This window comes from Aquila chrysaetos, chromosome 19 (assembly GCF_900496995.4).
Source record: "Aquila chrysaetos chrysaetos chromosome 19, bAquChr1.4, whole genome shotgun sequence".
In the NCBI taxonomy this organism is placed as follows: Eukaryota; Metazoa; Chordata; class Aves; order Accipitriformes; family Accipitridae; genus Aquila; species Aquila chrysaetos.
Window position 1 is genome coordinate 14,107,583 of NC_044022.1, and position 18,051 is coordinate 14,125,633.

At 38.4% G+C, this 18,051-nt stretch overlaps 1 protein-coding gene and 1 long non-coding RNA gene across 4 annotated transcripts in view; one reads left to right on the plus strand and one right to left on the minus strand.

Annotated features, from left to right (window-relative positions):
- The window catches only part of LOC121232448, a 77,224-nt gene extending 63,728 nt beyond the window's left edge, over window positions 1-13,496 (plus strand). Inside the window, exon 4 of the long non-coding RNA XR_005930897.1 lies at window positions 13,391-13,496. This is a non-coding gene — a long non-coding RNA (uncharacterized LOC121232448). The remainder of the gene's footprint in view (window positions 1-13,390) is intronic.
- Window positions 1-18,051, minus strand: part of CNTN5 (contactin 5) — a 673,487-nt gene that overhangs the window by 288,756 nt on the left and 366,680 nt on the right. The gene's annotated exons all lie outside the window — the stretch shown is intronic.

Sequence of the window (18,051 nt, forward strand, 5' to 3'; positions counted from 1 at the left end):
AAGTACAATACGAATACCCTGGGATAGAAGATAGATCACATATCTAGATTAACCAAGAAAGTAGATCTAGGATAATAGGCCTTGTGGAAGTACACTGATTCTATGTATAATAATGTGTTGTTAAAATGCAATTCCTTCTTCAGGTAACTTTTACATTGCAAATTTTGTGTTTGCAGCTGGGCAGGCTGCTGAAGACCACACCTGTACTGCCTGCTGGTGGGTGCCTTGTGAAAGACATTTGGGGCTGATTCCATATTCAACATTTTGAAACTAATAACCAGGATTAAAGCTGTCAAAGAGATTTTTAAAGGCTTGTAGGACATGTCATGCTACTGCTGTTTATACATTTGCAGACCCTCCCCCATCTTATATATCATCAAAATATCTGCATATGATTTAATATAGTACACATTTTATAAATGTCAAGACCAAGGGATATATTGATAGCTCCCTGGCCTGACTTCCTATATAATTTCCACCAAAGATCTTCACTGTATGAGTCATACTTGAGCTCTTGAACATCATACAAAACAAATCCAAAACATACTCAAAAGTTTTCTTTGTTTTTATCTCACTGTTCAACTTCTACATATTTCTGCTGTTTCAGCTCCCAAGAAGTAATCGTCATTATGGGTATATCTAGTAAACTAAAGTGACCATTCACTTCTGGAAAATGTTCCAATGTACCTGTATACAGATAATGTTCAAGCATTTTTTTAGACTTTACTTTAGAAAAAAGATATTTTTTTTTAATTTATTATTTTCAAATAAGAATGTTATGCAGATGAGAGTTTTTTATAAGCATTTCCATTGTTAACACAAACAGCCCTTATAGATTTTCTTCATATTCACATTTCAAAAGCATTTTTAATTGAAAAATTATTGGAAAAATGCATAGTGTACTAATTTAAAAGTACTATATGAGTATCTATAATTGTGAGAAAACAGGACAGATCTGCAATCTCTTCCAAATTGGACTTTGCTAAGAGTTTGTGATTATGCCCAATGCAGAAAGGCCCACATAATAACTTATTCACTGTCAAAGAGCCCAAACCAGTCTTTTGTTGCACTTTTGCAATAACTGGTGAAATTAGGATTGCTGAAAGTGGATGCTTATTTGAGAATATACACTCCATGAATGTGGGTCCTGAAGGGAGTGCTTCAGGCTAACTGAGAGAAGGCGTAGAGGTAGAGCAAGGTGCAAAAACTAAGCCAGAGAACCTTTAGAAAAAGTAAGGTGCAGCTGCTGCCTTACTGAAGTAGCAGACAATAAGATAATAACGGTCTGAATGAGACTTTGAAGTAGAAAGATTGTTTGGATTGCTTTGGTTTTTTTCTTTAATATATATTCTTTAATTCAACGAGGATATCGGTGTATTTACAGTGTTCTTAACATAAGTGCAAGTCATTCCTATGTATGTTTATAGTATAGAAGACAGTAGAGAATTAACTGAAGACAGTACTAGAGGCAAAAATCTGAAGGAGTGGTTAATGATTTGTCTTTGGTTCAGCACTAAGAGGTATTGCATCTGTGTTTTGTACAGCAAAAGTATATGCTCTGTGTAGAGAGACAACAGTCAACAGCAGGGAATGGCATCCCCAGGGAGAATGCTGAGAGGCAAACTAGAACAAGAAAAACATGCGTTTCCCTTGCCTCCATCTTCCTCTTAGTTCCCTTCTGCACCTGTCATGACCAACTGGGTTAATAGTCATTCACATTCATTGGTGCAGGTAATGGGCTGCAAGCTCCTCAAACTCTCCAGAAATGTCTGAACTTTGCTTATTTACACAGACAAAGGGGTTTGGGGTTGGTTGGTTGGTTGGTTGTTTGTTTTCATGTCCCCCTACTCATTAAGATAGGAACTTCACGATTCATGGATATCAAATTTTTACAACAGCAAGATCAATGAAAAATGAAGCAACAAGAAAAGGTAATCACAGAGTCAACCACTTTTAAAACATACAAGTCTCATTTTTTGTCACTTTTTTCCCCAGGTGGTGGATCTCACATACTCACACACAGATGCCTCCTCTACACACTTGTCCCACACAGAGACAAACAGGCCACTATCAAAAAAATCCCTTCTTTCTGCAGTCTGGAAAGTCTATTATTGTTCTTTCTAATTTTGACTATTTCATGAATGTCCACATAATGTGCATACAGAAAGTTCCTGAAAGAACCTGGAATGCCACAAAAATGAAAAGTTCTAATACAGTTTAATATACTGGCATGGGTTCTTTGTTAGCAGTTCAGTTTCTGTGTCTCAGAAATTGTGCTTATACAATGATTTGTAGTTTTTTTCTGGACGCATAATTATACACTGCCCTCAGCCTGTGCAGCCTAACCTCTCTGAGGAGGGAGTACGGTACTTCCAACAGTAAAGGCTCTTGTGTTCATACACTATCATGATATAAACTAAGGGAAAGACAAATGCAGCGAACCAGGCAGAACGCTAGTTCATCTGAACCAGCTCTTCCACCCACATTGGAATGTGAATTTCTGTGTTGTAATTCTTCCTGAAGGAGGAAGGGAAGGAGGGAAGATAACTCCTGCCTCTGTGTGCCAGCTTGTAATACAGAGCAGTTGTTTATCGGTGGGTTTATGTCATGCTTGGTTTTCAGGTCATGATTAAGGTAGTCTGTCTCCGTGTTAGAAATTATTTCTCTTTTATAACTGTTTCCTTCATATTAGAAGATCCTATAACATTTCTGACAAATTCAATGAAAAATCTTGTTTAGAAAGTGCTGAACGGAGATTGTCTCTGAAGTGGAATGTGACAACAGCCGAGCAGCACAAGCCAGGACTAATGTCAAAATGTTAGGGCATGAAGAAAAAGATATATTGGTTCTTTGCCTGAGCATAGTCTTCTATATTGGAAACATTGCACAGAGATGGGAAACTTCCCAGAGACTGCCTTTTCATCCCCCAGAGAAAATTCCTCATGTAAATTTGACAAAAGGCTGGCATTTCAGGGAAGAAGCTTTCCATAAAAAAAATATCTTTCATAACTATTTTCAGAGCACTTGATATTTTGGCTAGCAGGAAAGTAAAGAGATATGGAAGTTTAAAATATGATGATTTTAAAATTATGACAACTTTTCATCAGGTGATAGTCAGTTTGCTTAATGACAGTTTAAAATTGATCAGTGGTTATTTTAAAAAGAAGAATAAATCTACTAGGAATCTATCAAGAAAACATTTTGAGTGCCTGTATTTTGCTCGCAAGTCTGCTTTGTGTGAAAAAATTTTCATAAATTTTACAGTGAATAAAAATGCAAACCCAGATAAATTTAGATATAGGGACTGCTTGAAACCTACTCTCAAGTCTAACACTGATCTCTTTTTGTGACACTGGGTAAGTCCCTCGACATATTTCTGCCTCAATCTGCAAAACAAAACAATGATTCTTTAGGATCTTTGCCTGTGTGCTTACACTGAAAATATCAAAAGAGGCTTAGTCAGAGGATTAAGTAAATAAATCTTACTAATTTCCAAGGGCAACTGGCAACTACACTTCTTTGGACACTGATAAACACCCTCCGTACTATTTCTGTTTAATAAACTCTCAATAAATTACATGCAAGAAGACTGGATATCAAACACTGCAGACCTTTGCTTCTCTTTCAAGGCAAATTCTGATATTTTATGCAGACAAAGGTCCAAAAATATGATTAACTTTAAAAAAAGATGTGTTATTCTTTAATAACTTCTGTAGACTAGTGTCTTTTTATTGTATGACTAGATTGTGTTCAAACTCTTACTGTACTTTTTGACTAAGAATCTGCAAAATAAATGTTCCATAAGTGTGGAATATTGCATAAATGTGTGGCTTCTTCATGGGTCACTACTGCTGCACTAGGCTTACAAGATTTTCCAGCAGATAAAACAGAGAAAGTTGGATTGTTCTACAGGAAAACTGGCTGCACTTCTTGTCAAATTTAACATCTAATATTATAGATAGGTATAGAAATTTATCCTAGGTCACTGCTAAACTTAATTTAATGAAATCAGAGAAATTCCAGTTGAAGATCAGATAACAGATATAGGACATTACCAGGAGAAGGAACAAAACTTGAGCTGTTCAGGTCAGTCCTAAAGTGCGTGGGCTAAAGGAAAAAAAGTTCGAGTTTTTTTTGTCTGACTCTGATGTGCTGTAAAAGGCATTAACAATCTGCTATACTGTATGCATTAAAAGTAGACACATAAGTAGAATGAGACCATGTTTTAATTCTTCAAGCTTCTATTTTTTATTATTTTATCTTCTTTTAAAATATATTGGTTTTAAAACAGATTTTATAAACTTTTAAATCTTTTTCATATAAACCTGCATTGAGGACATTATGAGTAAGTATTTTGTAATCAGATTTCACTGAAAACAGTAGACCTGTCAGAAATTCCTGGTTATTAAAGGAAGGAGTGGCATACTGTACAGCATCTGTAGTTAGTGCTCAGAAAATAGTTTATTTGAAAACACAGCTTCTCTTTTTGGCTTGGAAAAACTCTGCAAGCAAATATTGATTTCCTTATGTTTATTTTTCAGGTTTTGTATTCTATGGATATGATTAAGAGAAGGCTATTGTTTACATTCGATCTTGGGGTTTGGAAAGCTCAGTGAGATACTTTAGCTGGGCCTGATCAGATGAGTCATGCATACGTGTTTCTTTTCCCTGGCTACTTTCAGAAATAGATGATTTCAGAAGTTTGACAGTGCTGCATGGAGCTGTAATTCTGCTTTCTGGACTATTCAACATGTAGCACTTTGAATTTTCCTAGGGCCAAGTTTGTAGGCTAGCAACAGTCAGACACTTAACTATTCACCAGATGGGCACAGCAAAAGAAAGTGTTACTGCAGCTTGTAAATCTCCACCTTTTGGAAATGACGCTGCTACGTTTTCATCACACAAAGTTATTTTTTTTTATTAAGAACGTGTTTAATAATAAGCCAATGGACAAACAGAAATTGATATGATTCCTTCTCATGTACTGACTGTATTATCTACCAAAAGTTATGACAAAAACACAGAGAAGAAAATAGGCAGCTTTATGAGAAGAACTAATTAATTCTCATTTCTTATAGATTTTTATCTTATGTTTGATTGGTTCTGACAAATAAACTCTAAGTGCCTGTTTGTGCAGGCATGTCCTCCCTCATAAGTATGACCTCAGATCCCAATACTTTTTTTTCTGTTGCTACATGTTTGCAGCCCTTCTTGAACTTCTGCCTGGGCATCTACTGTCACAGAGCTTGGAGGACCTCAGTGGTTTTTGAGACTTCTCTTTCTCTGTTCAACCTAGCAGAAATCAGTCAATTGGCAAATGTGCTGTTGCAGAAAGAGGTAAAATGATGATAAAATAAATAATAAAAAAAGAAATTGTGACCAAATATTTTCTTTGCTTTGTTCCTTAGGGGGTGTGGTAGGTTGACCCTGGCTGGTTGTCAGGTGCCCACCAAAGCCACTCTATCATTCCCTTCCTCAGCCAGACAGGAGAAAGAAAATACAATGAGGCTCATGGGTCAAAGCAAGGACTGGGAGACATCACTCACCAATTACTATCATTGGCAAAATGGACTCAACTTGGGGAAAATGAATTTAATTTAGTACTAACCAATCAGAGTAGGGTAATAAGAGATAAAATCAAACCTTAAAGCACCTTCTCCCCACCCCTCCCTTCTTCCTGGGCTTAACTCCAGTCCTGGTTTTCTCTACCTCCTCCCCCCGCCAGCAGTGCAGGGGGACAGGGAATGGGGGTTGGGGTCAGTTTGCCACACATTGTCTCTGCCGCTCCTTCCTCCTCAGGGGCAGGACTCCTCACACTCTTCTCCTGCTCCAACATAGGGTCCCTTCCATGGGCTGCAGTCCTTCAGGCACAGACTGCTCCAGCGTGGGTCCCCCGCGGGGTCACAAGTCCTGCCAGCAAACCTGCTCCAGCCTGGGCTCCTCTCTCCACGGGGCCACAGGTCCTGCCAGAAGCCTGCTTCAGTGTGGGGTTCCCACAGGGTCCCAGCCTCCTTCGGGCATCCCCCTGCTCGGGTGTGGGGTCCTCCCCAGGCTGCAGGTGGAGATCTGCTCCCCCGTGGACCTCCCTGGGCTGCAGGGGGACAGCCTGCCTCACCATGGTCTTCCCCACGGGCTGCAGGGGAATCTCTGCTCCGGCGCCTGGAGCATCTCCTCCCCTCCTTCTGCACTGACCTGGGGGGCTGCAGGGTTGTTTGTCTCACATCTTCCCACTCCTCTCTCCCACCTGCTGCAGTCACACAGGTTTTTTTCCCCTTCTTAAATCTGTTATCCCAGAGGTGCTACCACTGTTGCTGATTGGCTCGGCCTTGGCAGGCGGCAGGTCCGTCTTGGAGCCGGCTGGTATGGGCTCTGTCGGACACAGGGGAAGCTTCCAGCAGCTTCTCACAGAAGCCACCCCTGTAGCCCCCCCCACTACCAAAACCTTGCCACACAAACCCAATACAGGGGACCATGCCTTAAATCCACAAACATTTTCACTTCCAGCAGGGGCACACTGGAGCTTCACAACACCTGACTCTAGAATAGGTATACTTTTAAAAGAGAAGGAAAAAAGACTATGAATTATAGAAACAAAACAGAATAATGTTCAAAGAAAGGCCTCAAGAGACATTATCATCCAATCATAAGCTTGAAATATTTGTATTACCTACCACTAACATAACACATGAGCTACAGTACAATATTTTTTTAAGGTAAAATGAGCAATTTGGAATAAAAGCTTTAACCTTACAGCTATTTAAATAAAACAATACAAACATAACATCTGTCTTGCCTTGCCTTTCCACTCTCTTTATAAAGCAAAAGAACCACTCTGTAAAATTATGCCAGAAATACAGCAAATTTTCAATGTAAATTTCCAGAGTTCACATCTCTAATAATCCTCCTGAAGAAGAGGTGCCCCATGTGTCTAACAAAGTGACATCTATTTCATCACACTGATATGCCAGTTCTTTTTTTTTTTTTTTTCTGGGAAAGCTAATTACAATTACATTTATTAAAACATGATCCTTCTCTTGGAAGGAACTTGTAATACAATGAGAGTTTCATCCCTCAATATGGGATGATCTGTCGAATGTGCAGAGGAGTTGAAAGGATTTCTGTGATGTTACAGAGCTTGAACTTCAGAAAATGAGGATTACTGATACAACAGCAGGGGTGAAGATAACTTCTAATATAACCCATGAGCCCACATGGAACTGAGTAAAAAGGAGTACATCTCCCTTTAAAAAGGAGTAAATGTCCCTTGTGTGGGATGTCTGAATGAAGGTATCTTGCAGAAGAGAAAAGAACTTCAGATGGAAGAGAAAGGAAACATCAATGGCACAGATGTCTCACCTGTGAAAACACGAAAATTGTCCCCACTAGTATTCAGAAGCTCCTGAACCTCCTATGTTTGGGAAAAAATTCTTATGGACTTCAATTTCAGGAAGAAAGGTGCAATGAATCTACTTTCCTTCAGTGATGGCAGTGTTAGATTGTGGTGGGCAGGGGAAAGGGCATTATCATCCTCGCTGTTCAAATCCAGACCTCAAGACTATGTGAGTCTTTAGGCTGCACATTTTATACAGTAGAGAAGTAATAATTTCAAGTTGAATACATATTCTTTCCTGTGTGTAGTACAGGTGAAATGAAGAGTGTAAGAAGAATTAGTTTTTCAAGACTACTTAGAGCACTGTTCAAGGAAACCAGGATCACACTTCAGTATTTCATTTAGATAAGAAGTTAAGGTTTCACTAAGTTCAAGTATTATGCATTGAATCTTGTCACATTTTGAAAAAACAAAAGGGTCTTTTGAAGTAACCACAGAAATAATTATCATTGTATTTGTACTGAAAAGTTTGAGGAGTTCTTGTATTACATATTATGCAAACTATGCACCCTGGGGCTGTGCAGATGCATTTATAAAATGGCTGTTGTTTCTTATTAGTTTATGATTGGAACCTAGAGATCCATGACAATTCTCAGAAATTCAGTGTTTTATAAGAAGCTCACTGCTTACTTTTACTTTTGAGTTATGTAATATGTAGGGAAAATCAGTGTCTGAAAGTCTAGAACATCTCATTAAATCTCTAACTGTGTAGAATAAGTGTGTTTGCTGCTCTGAGGTGTGATTCAGTGATGAATAGTGTAGAAATTTTTGGAGGAATACAGTTCAGAAAGTGCATGCCCCCCCCCGAATCCCATGATCTTCAAAAGATCTCTTTGCGAGTAACCAACCTATCTGGATTTTTAGTGGTAATAAAAGAAACTGGACAAGAGAAGTGGGAATGTCATTAAACCTGAGCTCATACAGTATACGAGACCCAACATCATGCATTTTTTTCAACTACTGCCAATTGCAAAACAAAAGCAGTAATTTTGAACTTTAGAGGAAGTAACAGCAACAATTACATTTTGAAGTCATGTCATTTTTTCAAGGTTATTTGTTTGAAATCCATTTATTTTTTCAAAAGTGGACTTGCCATGAGAAAACTTTTTTATCAGGCTAATGTCATCCTAATTATTTAAAAAGTTACACTGACTACAACTATGATTAAATATTTATTCAGATGCCTATTACCAGCACTTACGGGCATCAATAACCTACCATCTAAAATTTTATTCAGTCAACAAATATCCTTCTATATTTAAAGCTAGTAATTTTAAATATGTGTGTATAGGAGGTCTTGATTCTTTGAAATTACCCTTATAGCTGGCCTTCAATTTTTCAATATAATTTTTTATTGAATAATGAAGTATTTTATTGAATAATTCAAGTATCTATGTCATATTAAATTAGTATCACTATGTGCTGCAGTCTCTTAACATTATGCATGAAATAACATTTCTGATTTACAAAGACACAGTAACCTGGACTGCTTAATAAAAAAGAGGCATAACTCCAAACATACCACTTTCTTACCTAAGCATGCACCTCTTTTTCCTCAAACTCTAGACATTTGGCAAGATGGATAAACCCTACTAGACTAATTTTAGAGATGAAACAACATAAATAGTCTTTGAAATATTCATGCACTTCTCTGTATTCAACAATTTGAATATCCAGGGACCTCAAGGAGACAAGAAGCCACTGCTAGTGCCAAATATCCATACTTTTTGTGGCTATTGAATGAAAAGTTTGTGGAAGGAGAAAAACCAATGCTAATCCAACAACCATGCAAGAAATAACACAGATATACCAGTAAGAAACAAAACTTCTTTCAAAGTTTCTAAGATTAGTCACACTACATTAAAGTCTTCCTTCTTTAGTTTTCCTTTTTGGGAGGGGACAAGATGCTAGCTCAGTATTACTAAACTATCTGAGTATGGAGAAGAAACAGCATAGAAGGCTGTAACCTCACTTGCTGGAGGTAAGAAGAAAGTGTAATAAGCTTCATAGTGGTATTGCACTTTTTCTTAAGAATTACCCACTGCTACTATAAAAACATTGTCCTTAGTGTCCTAGCTTTGCCTTGTAGAAATTTTCATGGCTTTTTTTCCAATTTTCAGCACCAATAGTTTCTGTAAAAAAGTGTTTAAATGCACTCTATGATCAGCACAGAATACTGAAATAATGACTAGGTTTTATGGCTAATTCTAGAGACAGGAAAATCCATTAGTCCCTCTCTGCTTCAGCTTCATCATTTGTAATATTGGGATAATCTTCAATTTTTTCACAAGACAATGTGTTAAACTCCATTAGTCTCCAAGGAAAAATAAATAAAATACATCTTCCACATTGAGAGTAAATGTATGCTTAATCCTCATACCAAATATCACAAACAGACAAGTGTAGTTTAGTCTGGTTTGGGCTCTGCTGAGACCGGTTTAAATACTGAGTGAATACAATTTTTTTATTTCAACCATAAATACAGCAGTGCTTAAATATCTATTTCTCTATTTTTAGCTTCACAAATCTTTATGGTAAACTGACAGACCTCACTAAATGAGGTGCTAAAGGTGCCATCTATATCACAGGTGGGGTTTTTAGAACGTTTTTTTTTTGACCCAGTGTGTATATTCCATAGATATCAAAGAGTTGCAGTGGCGTTTGTTGTAGAAGTATGCTTACTTTCATTGCATCAGCTTTAAAGACCTGATCAGCAAAATTATTATAAGCATTAGAACAACTTACAGCCTATGGGAAGAGTCTGGCCTTGTCCCACAGTGGGATGTTTTCTTCTCACAAAGACACTGTAGAACTCTGCTCTGGTAAACTATAGTCATGCTCAGCCATCTGTCCCTGTGGTGCTCAGTTTGTGGGTCCAAATAGGAAAATTAAAATTAAAATCTTGGGAGTTCAGGGGATAATGATTTACACCCTTAGACCTCCTGAAGCAGGTGTGCAGCCTGCTGTTGAAGTTAATTACCAACCATTATCAGTGAAGCTGGCATATTGCCACTTTTCTAAAAGTAATTTTTTCTCCTAGTGTAGGCTGAAAATACTCTTCATTTCAGTATTCCTCCCATTTATGTAAGTATGTCCCAGATTTCACCTTCAAATTAATCACCTTCAAATAACAATAAACTCTAGATAATTACCAGTTCGGAAACCATTTAGGAACACCAAATGGGGCAAAAAAACCCAGTACCCTACAGCTTAATTCATTTACTTTCGCTAGTAGCTATGATGAACTGAATGGATAACAAAAATATTCAATTCAAGTATTGTGACTTGTAAAGTCTGTTAACAGTTTTGCATACATATGTATAAATTAAATGACAGCAATAATATTCAGAAATCAAAATATAGACTTATTTAGTCTTTTGTTCCAGGCCCTGTTACTGTGACAGTGTAGCTAGATGGCACACCACAGTTTGAAAAGGAATATGATGCTTCTGGATCAGAACTATGCTATCAGACAATACACACTGGATGGATTTGGGTTTTCCTATGGCATTATGGCAGGTCTGGTACTGGTAAATCTTGTCCCACTTATGCAAATACCAGAGAAATGTACAAAATTCTCAAATTTCACATTGAAAAAAATTTCAGGGAGGAAGGAAAAAAAAAAGTCACTGAAACATGGTTATGCCATAAGGCTTTCTTACAGTCATGGTCAGAAAGTAGATAGCTAAAATTAGCTGATCAACTGAAAAATCTAACAGCTAATGAGCTATTTTAATTTTAAACCCATTAAAGAACTCCAAAAGTGAAAGTGACAAACTGTTCCACATTACCATTTTCTTTGATCAAAATTCTACCCTCAAATGCATCTTCATATCTCTGTTCACTTTTGAGGGAACTGTAAATGCTACCTGCAATGTGGGACTTATAGATAAGTGTGGAATTCAGAAAACTACATTTCATGATAAACAGTGCATCCCCTGTAACATTAAAAACACTTGAACTGACAACACATCACTCCTGTAGTAAAAAAGTAATTGGATGGAATTCACACAGCCAAATGCAGGTGTCTACATTATGCAAGTCATTCACAGATGTTTTATAATGAGTGAAGAAAAATAAACATATCTCAGGTGAAGAGCATAATTAATATCCCACCAAAGTAGGTGAATTCTATTCTTAGAGTGCCCTTCTTTCCCAAGATTATGAGCAGAATTGAAGGTGACTAGTCCAGAAGTGGAAACCTGAAGATCACTAAAATAAATCCCACATAATATATCTAGTTCTGAAACCAGAAGCAAAACATGAGTTTTGTCCTTTTTTAAAAAACGTGAATTGTGCTTAAAAATGGTATCTAAGCTAAGATTGTGTTTACCATATGATTTTTTAAAATATTTTTAGTTCTTCCTTCTTTATAAACTAGCATCAGATTATGTTTAATTTAATAAAGGGATTCTTGCTAGTGACAAGTCTATGGAGTTCTGATTATATGCTTTTAGCCATCATAATAAAAGGAAACCAGTTCTGAAGTTGCCTCTACATCATTCAAAAATGCTTCAGTACTATCCATCAAACCAGACCAATTTAGAGAAAAATATGTTCTCCCTTTTTTGATGTTTCTAGAGAATATAACATTAGGATGGTAATATAAATGAGTAAGAAATTATATAATGCATATAACAATAGAGAAAATTAAAAATAGTGTTGGGATAACATGTTAAAATACTCTTGTTAAACTTTGTCTTACTTTTAAAAACAAAAGGAGAGCTTAGTAATGTAATTGCAATGTGTAATGCTAATTTTATTAAAGCCAATGGAGCAGCAAGACTAATTGTGCTGGTTTTGGCTGGGGTAATTTTCTTCATAGTATCTAGTATAGGGCTATGTTTTGGTTCTGTGCTGAAAACAGTGTTGATAACACAGAGATGTTTTCGTTACTGCTGAGCAGTGCTTGCACAGAGCCAAGGGCTTTTCTGGTTCTCACCCCACCCCACCAGCGAGGAGGTTGGGGGGGCACAAGGAGCTGGGGGGGACACAGCTGGGACAGCTGACCCCGACTGACCCGAGGGATATTCCAGACCGTACAACGTCATGCTCAGCAATAAAAGCTGGGGGAGGAAGAAGGAGGCAGGGGGATGTTCGGAGTGATGGCGTTTGTCTTCCCAAGTAATGGTTAAGCGTGATGGAGCCCTGCTTTCCTGGAGATGGCTGAACACCCATGGGAAGCGGTGAATGAATTCCTTGTTTTGCTTCGCTTGCATGCATGGCTTTTGCTTTACCTATTAAACTGTCTTTATCTCAACCCACAAGTTTACTCTCTTTTACCCTTCTGATTCTCTCGCCCATCCCACTGTGAGGGAGGTGAGCGAGCAGCTGCGTGGTGCTTGGTTGCTGGCTGGGGTTAAACCACGACACTAATATAATACTACATCATTTTGACAGGTCCTGAAAGACCAAGAAAAATCTAAATAGAAAAATATTTAAAGATGGTGTTTGGGGGTTCAGAAATATCTATAGTATAACACTTTCAAAATGTAGTTCCTTGAAGACCACAGCAGATCTTATTTCTTCATCAGTACCAAAAATATAAACCATGTTACTTCATACTACCCTGATTAATGTATATGTAATACACACAAAGCCAAATAATGTATTTAATGTTCATAGCAACATAATGTTCACAGAGTGTAAGGGTACGTGGAAGTTGAGAATATCTACTTCACTAAGGTCATCCAATCAAGGACCTTTGCAATGCAGAAGGGGATAATATGTAAAGGGGAAAGTAATGAACAAGAGCAGTTGGAGACACAAACCTGATAGGCACAGGATAACATAGATGATGCCAAAGACCAAAGTCTCCAGTCAGTAACTGATAGGCCATTAAGAAGCTCCAGGCACAGCTTTGGAGGCGGTCACCTAGAGTTTGTAGCTGATAAGAAGGGGTAAACAAGAGGAACATGAGGATGTGTTTGCTAGCAAGCCCCAAGCTGGACTAGCAGGTGAGGAGGAGACGCACCCAGTGTGGCAGGTACGAGGGCTCAGGGCCATGCCAGTACTTGGGGATCTGCAAATGTGGGTGTGCTTGTGAATCTACGGTGTCGTGTGTGTGCTTTCACCAGTGAACTTCAATCCTGACCAGCTGAAGAGGAGGAAGAGTGCTTGGCTGGTTGTGCTTACATTTTGTGTGTCCTGTTAGCGTTCCGTGAGGATGCAGTTCAAGGCAGTGCCTTCTGCATGGCAGCCTGTGTAACTGTCCATGTCAGCATCCTCTGTGTGTCCTCTGCGTTTGTGTGTGTGTGTCTCTGTCATACACATTCAGCCTTGCTTCTGGTTGAACCTGCAAAGGGGGAAGCAGCAGCCGTGTCCATTGGCCTGGGACGGAGACCCCCAGGTCCCCTGGTCCACCAAGCTGGGCTCCAGCGGCCACGCAGGGGGAAACCCCCAGGCTCTAGAGCTGCCAGAAACCATGACCACATGTAACACCCCTCAATATGGAGGATCACAGTACTCTATGATCAAAATTTTTTAGCAATCTGCCTGGAAAAAAAAAAGTACCTTAAAAAAAAGATATGTGAGAAAAATAAGTGAATCTATTTTTAAAACATATAATGCTGTCAGTGAAGACAACAGCTCTCTTTCAGTTAAGTGAAACTGCAATCCCTCCTAAGTATAGCCTTTGACAAAACAGCTATTGTACACTTAGACACAGAGAAGGTTTTAGTGTCCTGAGAGGTTCCACTGAATCACAGGTCACCTGTATCCTATTGATGTACCTTTCTGGAGTGGCTTATTTCTCAAATGTACAAAACTCAAAGACCAATTTAGAGAACAATATTGTTCTGAGTGGCAATGGTAACAGAGAGAGAAAAGATGCCGACTTTTTTACACTTAGTAGGAATGATAGAAGCCTGTGGAGCTGGAGTGCAGCAAGGATGACATAGGGTGGCGTGGAAATGGATGACATCTCTGTGCATATAGTTCTATTAAAGCTTGCTAAATTTAATTTATTATTCCTGCATATCTGTCTAACACATTTAGGTCATATTGGGCTAAATACACACACACTTTCACATGCCTTAACAATCATGTATTAAATTAAGTCATGTAATTTTGTGCCTGCAGGCTCTCTTGTTCTGTTAGTGTGCATAATTGCAAGACCAACATTTAAGTTTAATGGTGTTAGAAGAATGGTCTGAGGTTAGTGCTGTTTCAGAAACAGCAAGATCACATATTTCTTTTATCACAATTGTTACAAAAATGGATTGCATTTTCTGCCTTTTAAATTAGGCCTGTCCTATTAATCTATTATTTGAACTTGTTTGCCTTTACCTCTTCAAAGTGAAGATGAAAAATGGTCAGGTTTTGGTTTTATCTTTAATTCTCCACTGATATATTTTGGTTACAAAAGCTGCTACTGCAGACCTACAGGCTGGGGAGCAGCTCTGCAGTAAAAGCCCTTGGGTAAACATGAGGCCTCATGGTGCCCTGGCAGTAAAGAGGCCAAAAGCACCATGGGCTGTAGGAAAAGGGGCAGAGCCAGGAGACCCAAGGAAGTGGTTTTCCCCTTTTACTCTTGTAAGAACTCATCTAGATACTGTGTCAAGTTTTGGACCCTCCACTACAAGAAAGACAGCGACCAAATGGCCAGGGGAGGCCACTGAGATGGTGGGGCTGGAGCAGTTGCCCTGCGAGGAGAGGCTGAGGGAGCTGGGCTTGTTCAGCGTGGAGCAGACACAGCTTTGGGGGGACCTAACAGCAGCCTCAGTGCCTGCGGGAGGTCCCTGAGGAGATGGAGCCGGGCTTTTCACAGTGCTGCTGCGTGGGAGGGTGAGAGACATTGGACATAAATTGGTAAGACAGAAGTTCAGACTGGATATAGGGACAAACTTTTTCCCAGTGAGGAAGGTCCAGCAGTGACACAGGTTGCCCCAAAATGCTGTGCAGTCTCTGTCCTTGGCGGTTGCCAAGACCTGACTGGTTAAAATGTCCTGAGTAACCTCTTTTGTCCCTGTATCTGATCCTGCTGAGAGCAGGAGGTTGGACAGGAGACCTCCTGAGAGCGCTTCCAGCCTGAATGATTCTGTGATTCTGTGATGATATTTAACTCTCTGTTGTTTGCAGCATCAATCATGTTTTTAACCAGATAAGTACCATACCTACTTACTGTTCACATTCATTTACAGCCACTGATGGAATTACACATGGACATTCCTTAAACAGTTATTCCAATCTTTTTTTCAAATCATCAAGTTGATTAAGGGTGTTGGAAAAAATAATTTTTCTACTGTGTACAGGGATTTTGGAGGGTTTTGATTTTGTTTTTTCCAAACAATATTTTTTTAAATATATAGTCTGTTATTTCTGCTGGCATGTCCAAAGTTGACCCTCACTGAGATCAGTAGGTAATCCTTTCATGATCTAAAAGAGAGGATCAAGTATAAAATTGTTTATGATACAACAATAACTTGTAAAAACAGCTGTCTGGATTCACTGCCTTTGAATATTCATTTTTTTCTCCTCAACTGAAGCATAACATTTAAATCTGTATGTAGCAGACAGTACTTTCACTGATGGTGGCCACATGGGTTTTGCTACTGCAGTGAGAAAAGACAGCACAGTACCAGGGCAAGCAGGTGGAGAGAACAAAAACACAGGTGCATGCTTTGTCACCTCAGCTTTTATTAAAATAACACAGCATTGGATATTTTAATCCCAGGATGGGACAACAACTGGCACAGCAGATCAACAGCAGGAATGATGCAGGTGTGTGTTCTATGGACTCAGCTTTTTGAACATCATTAGTGGTTAGCAGGCTGACACAGAAAGGACAACAGATAACATGATACAGAATATACTGCATTACCTTTTACTACACAGTGATGTAAAGAAAAGCACAGAGCTGGTGGCATGCTTTAACAAAAACTTTTAGGCAGGTAGTACTTTGGGGTTGAACAGAAGCCAAAGCTACATGTGAATATGATGAATAGTTTCAAATTTCCTGGCTTTCTGATTCAGATTCAAGTCTGGAAATTAAACCTCCTATTTGGCGCGACAGCCTAAACATGAGGCCCATATTGTTCTTGGGACTGGTTCCCTCAGGTTTTCTGGTCAAATCTTCTCTAGCTAATTAATTGAGAATTCTTCAGGCAGAGGATTGAATACAAGAGAGCTTCATGATAATGGCATTAATGTGGAAAAGCAGGAGTCTAGATTTTTTTCAAGACCTGGTTAAATACAAAGATTTTGTCTTGTAGTTCAGTTTCTCACTTATTCAAGGAATTCTGAAATGATCTGTGTTTTCTCACATTCATGTAACGTTCTTCATAGAAATTAACAGTTTAAGAGCAAAATTTAGCACTGCTTTATTCTCTCTGTAAGCTCCCTGATGATGGACAGTCTACAGGCTGATTTTCTGTACAGATCTGAGTGGTAGTTTCTGAGCATGCTGCAGGTGGTTTTGGGGTCTAAACCTACAATTGTTTCTGCTTGCTTGTTGCAAACCTTCGCGATCCTTTAGTACACCAAATCCTCTTTCCTCTATCTCCAGCTAAAGCCAGATGATCTGTATTTTGAAAGTCCAAGGTAAAACTGTTACCTGAAAGTGGTTTACAAGGCATTTGGAAGATACTGTGAGTAAAAACATTTTAATGCTGAACAAACAGCCTTTGAATTGATCCCTTTCATTCCAAAGATTTTCCATGGGCAATAGTATCCCCTTTTATGTATGACTCTGCTTGCTTGACAATTAAATAGTATATATTTAGAATTATAATCGTTCTGCAGATTGCTTAGTTTGGTTAAGCTGCCTTATATGTAATTTGAAGCAAATGAATGCAATAAATTGAGGCAAGTGCTAGTAGTCTTCACATTTTTCATGCAAATTAAGGCAGTTAATGTATGAAAAGACCTTTAATAATTAAAACTTTTAAAATTTAAAACTTTAAACCACTTTTTTTCCCTGCTTCCAACAATGGTTAACACTGATTTGATACTAATAACATAATTTATCAGGCTCTGCAGGTAGAGTGATGTCAAACCAGGGGAAGGATTTCCATGGTCAGCTCTCAGTAACCAAACAGCCAAAAGGTATTAGAGAAGAAAAAAAAAAAAAATCACCTTTATGTGCAGTTAAACACTGTCATTAAGGACAGTTAATATTAAGAATATGTTTAGTCACAATATCAGTCTAGCTCTTTATGCAAATATCACCACATGCACCTAACTAGTTAGGGGCAGTCAGTTACTTTGCTGTGATTTGTTCAATCTGAAATCCAACACTGATTATCATAGTAATTCATATAAAAACTATAAAGTTGTGGCTTCACTTACCTATGACCAAATCTGAAGACCCTGTGTAGTTACTGTTCTCTGTTACATTAGGCAGTTGGTCTGCTCTTCTGCTGACTATGGATTTTTTGGTGATATATTCCTTGAAGGAGTTATTTGTTCTGAATTTGTAAAATGCACATCACAACAAACTCCTAGACACTGCTATATTATTGACAAACAAACACAATATTATACCCCCTGGTATTTTATGTCAGTGAATGCATAGGGTTGGATGGCTTTTGCTGTTTTTTGTTTTCCTTATTTCTATCGCCTAAGAGAAATTAAACTCTCAAAGCAGCACTTCTCTAGGGGATTAATGTACTTCTTAGGTAAAGCATTTGACCTCAGGACTTACAGCATATTTCTTATTCTTG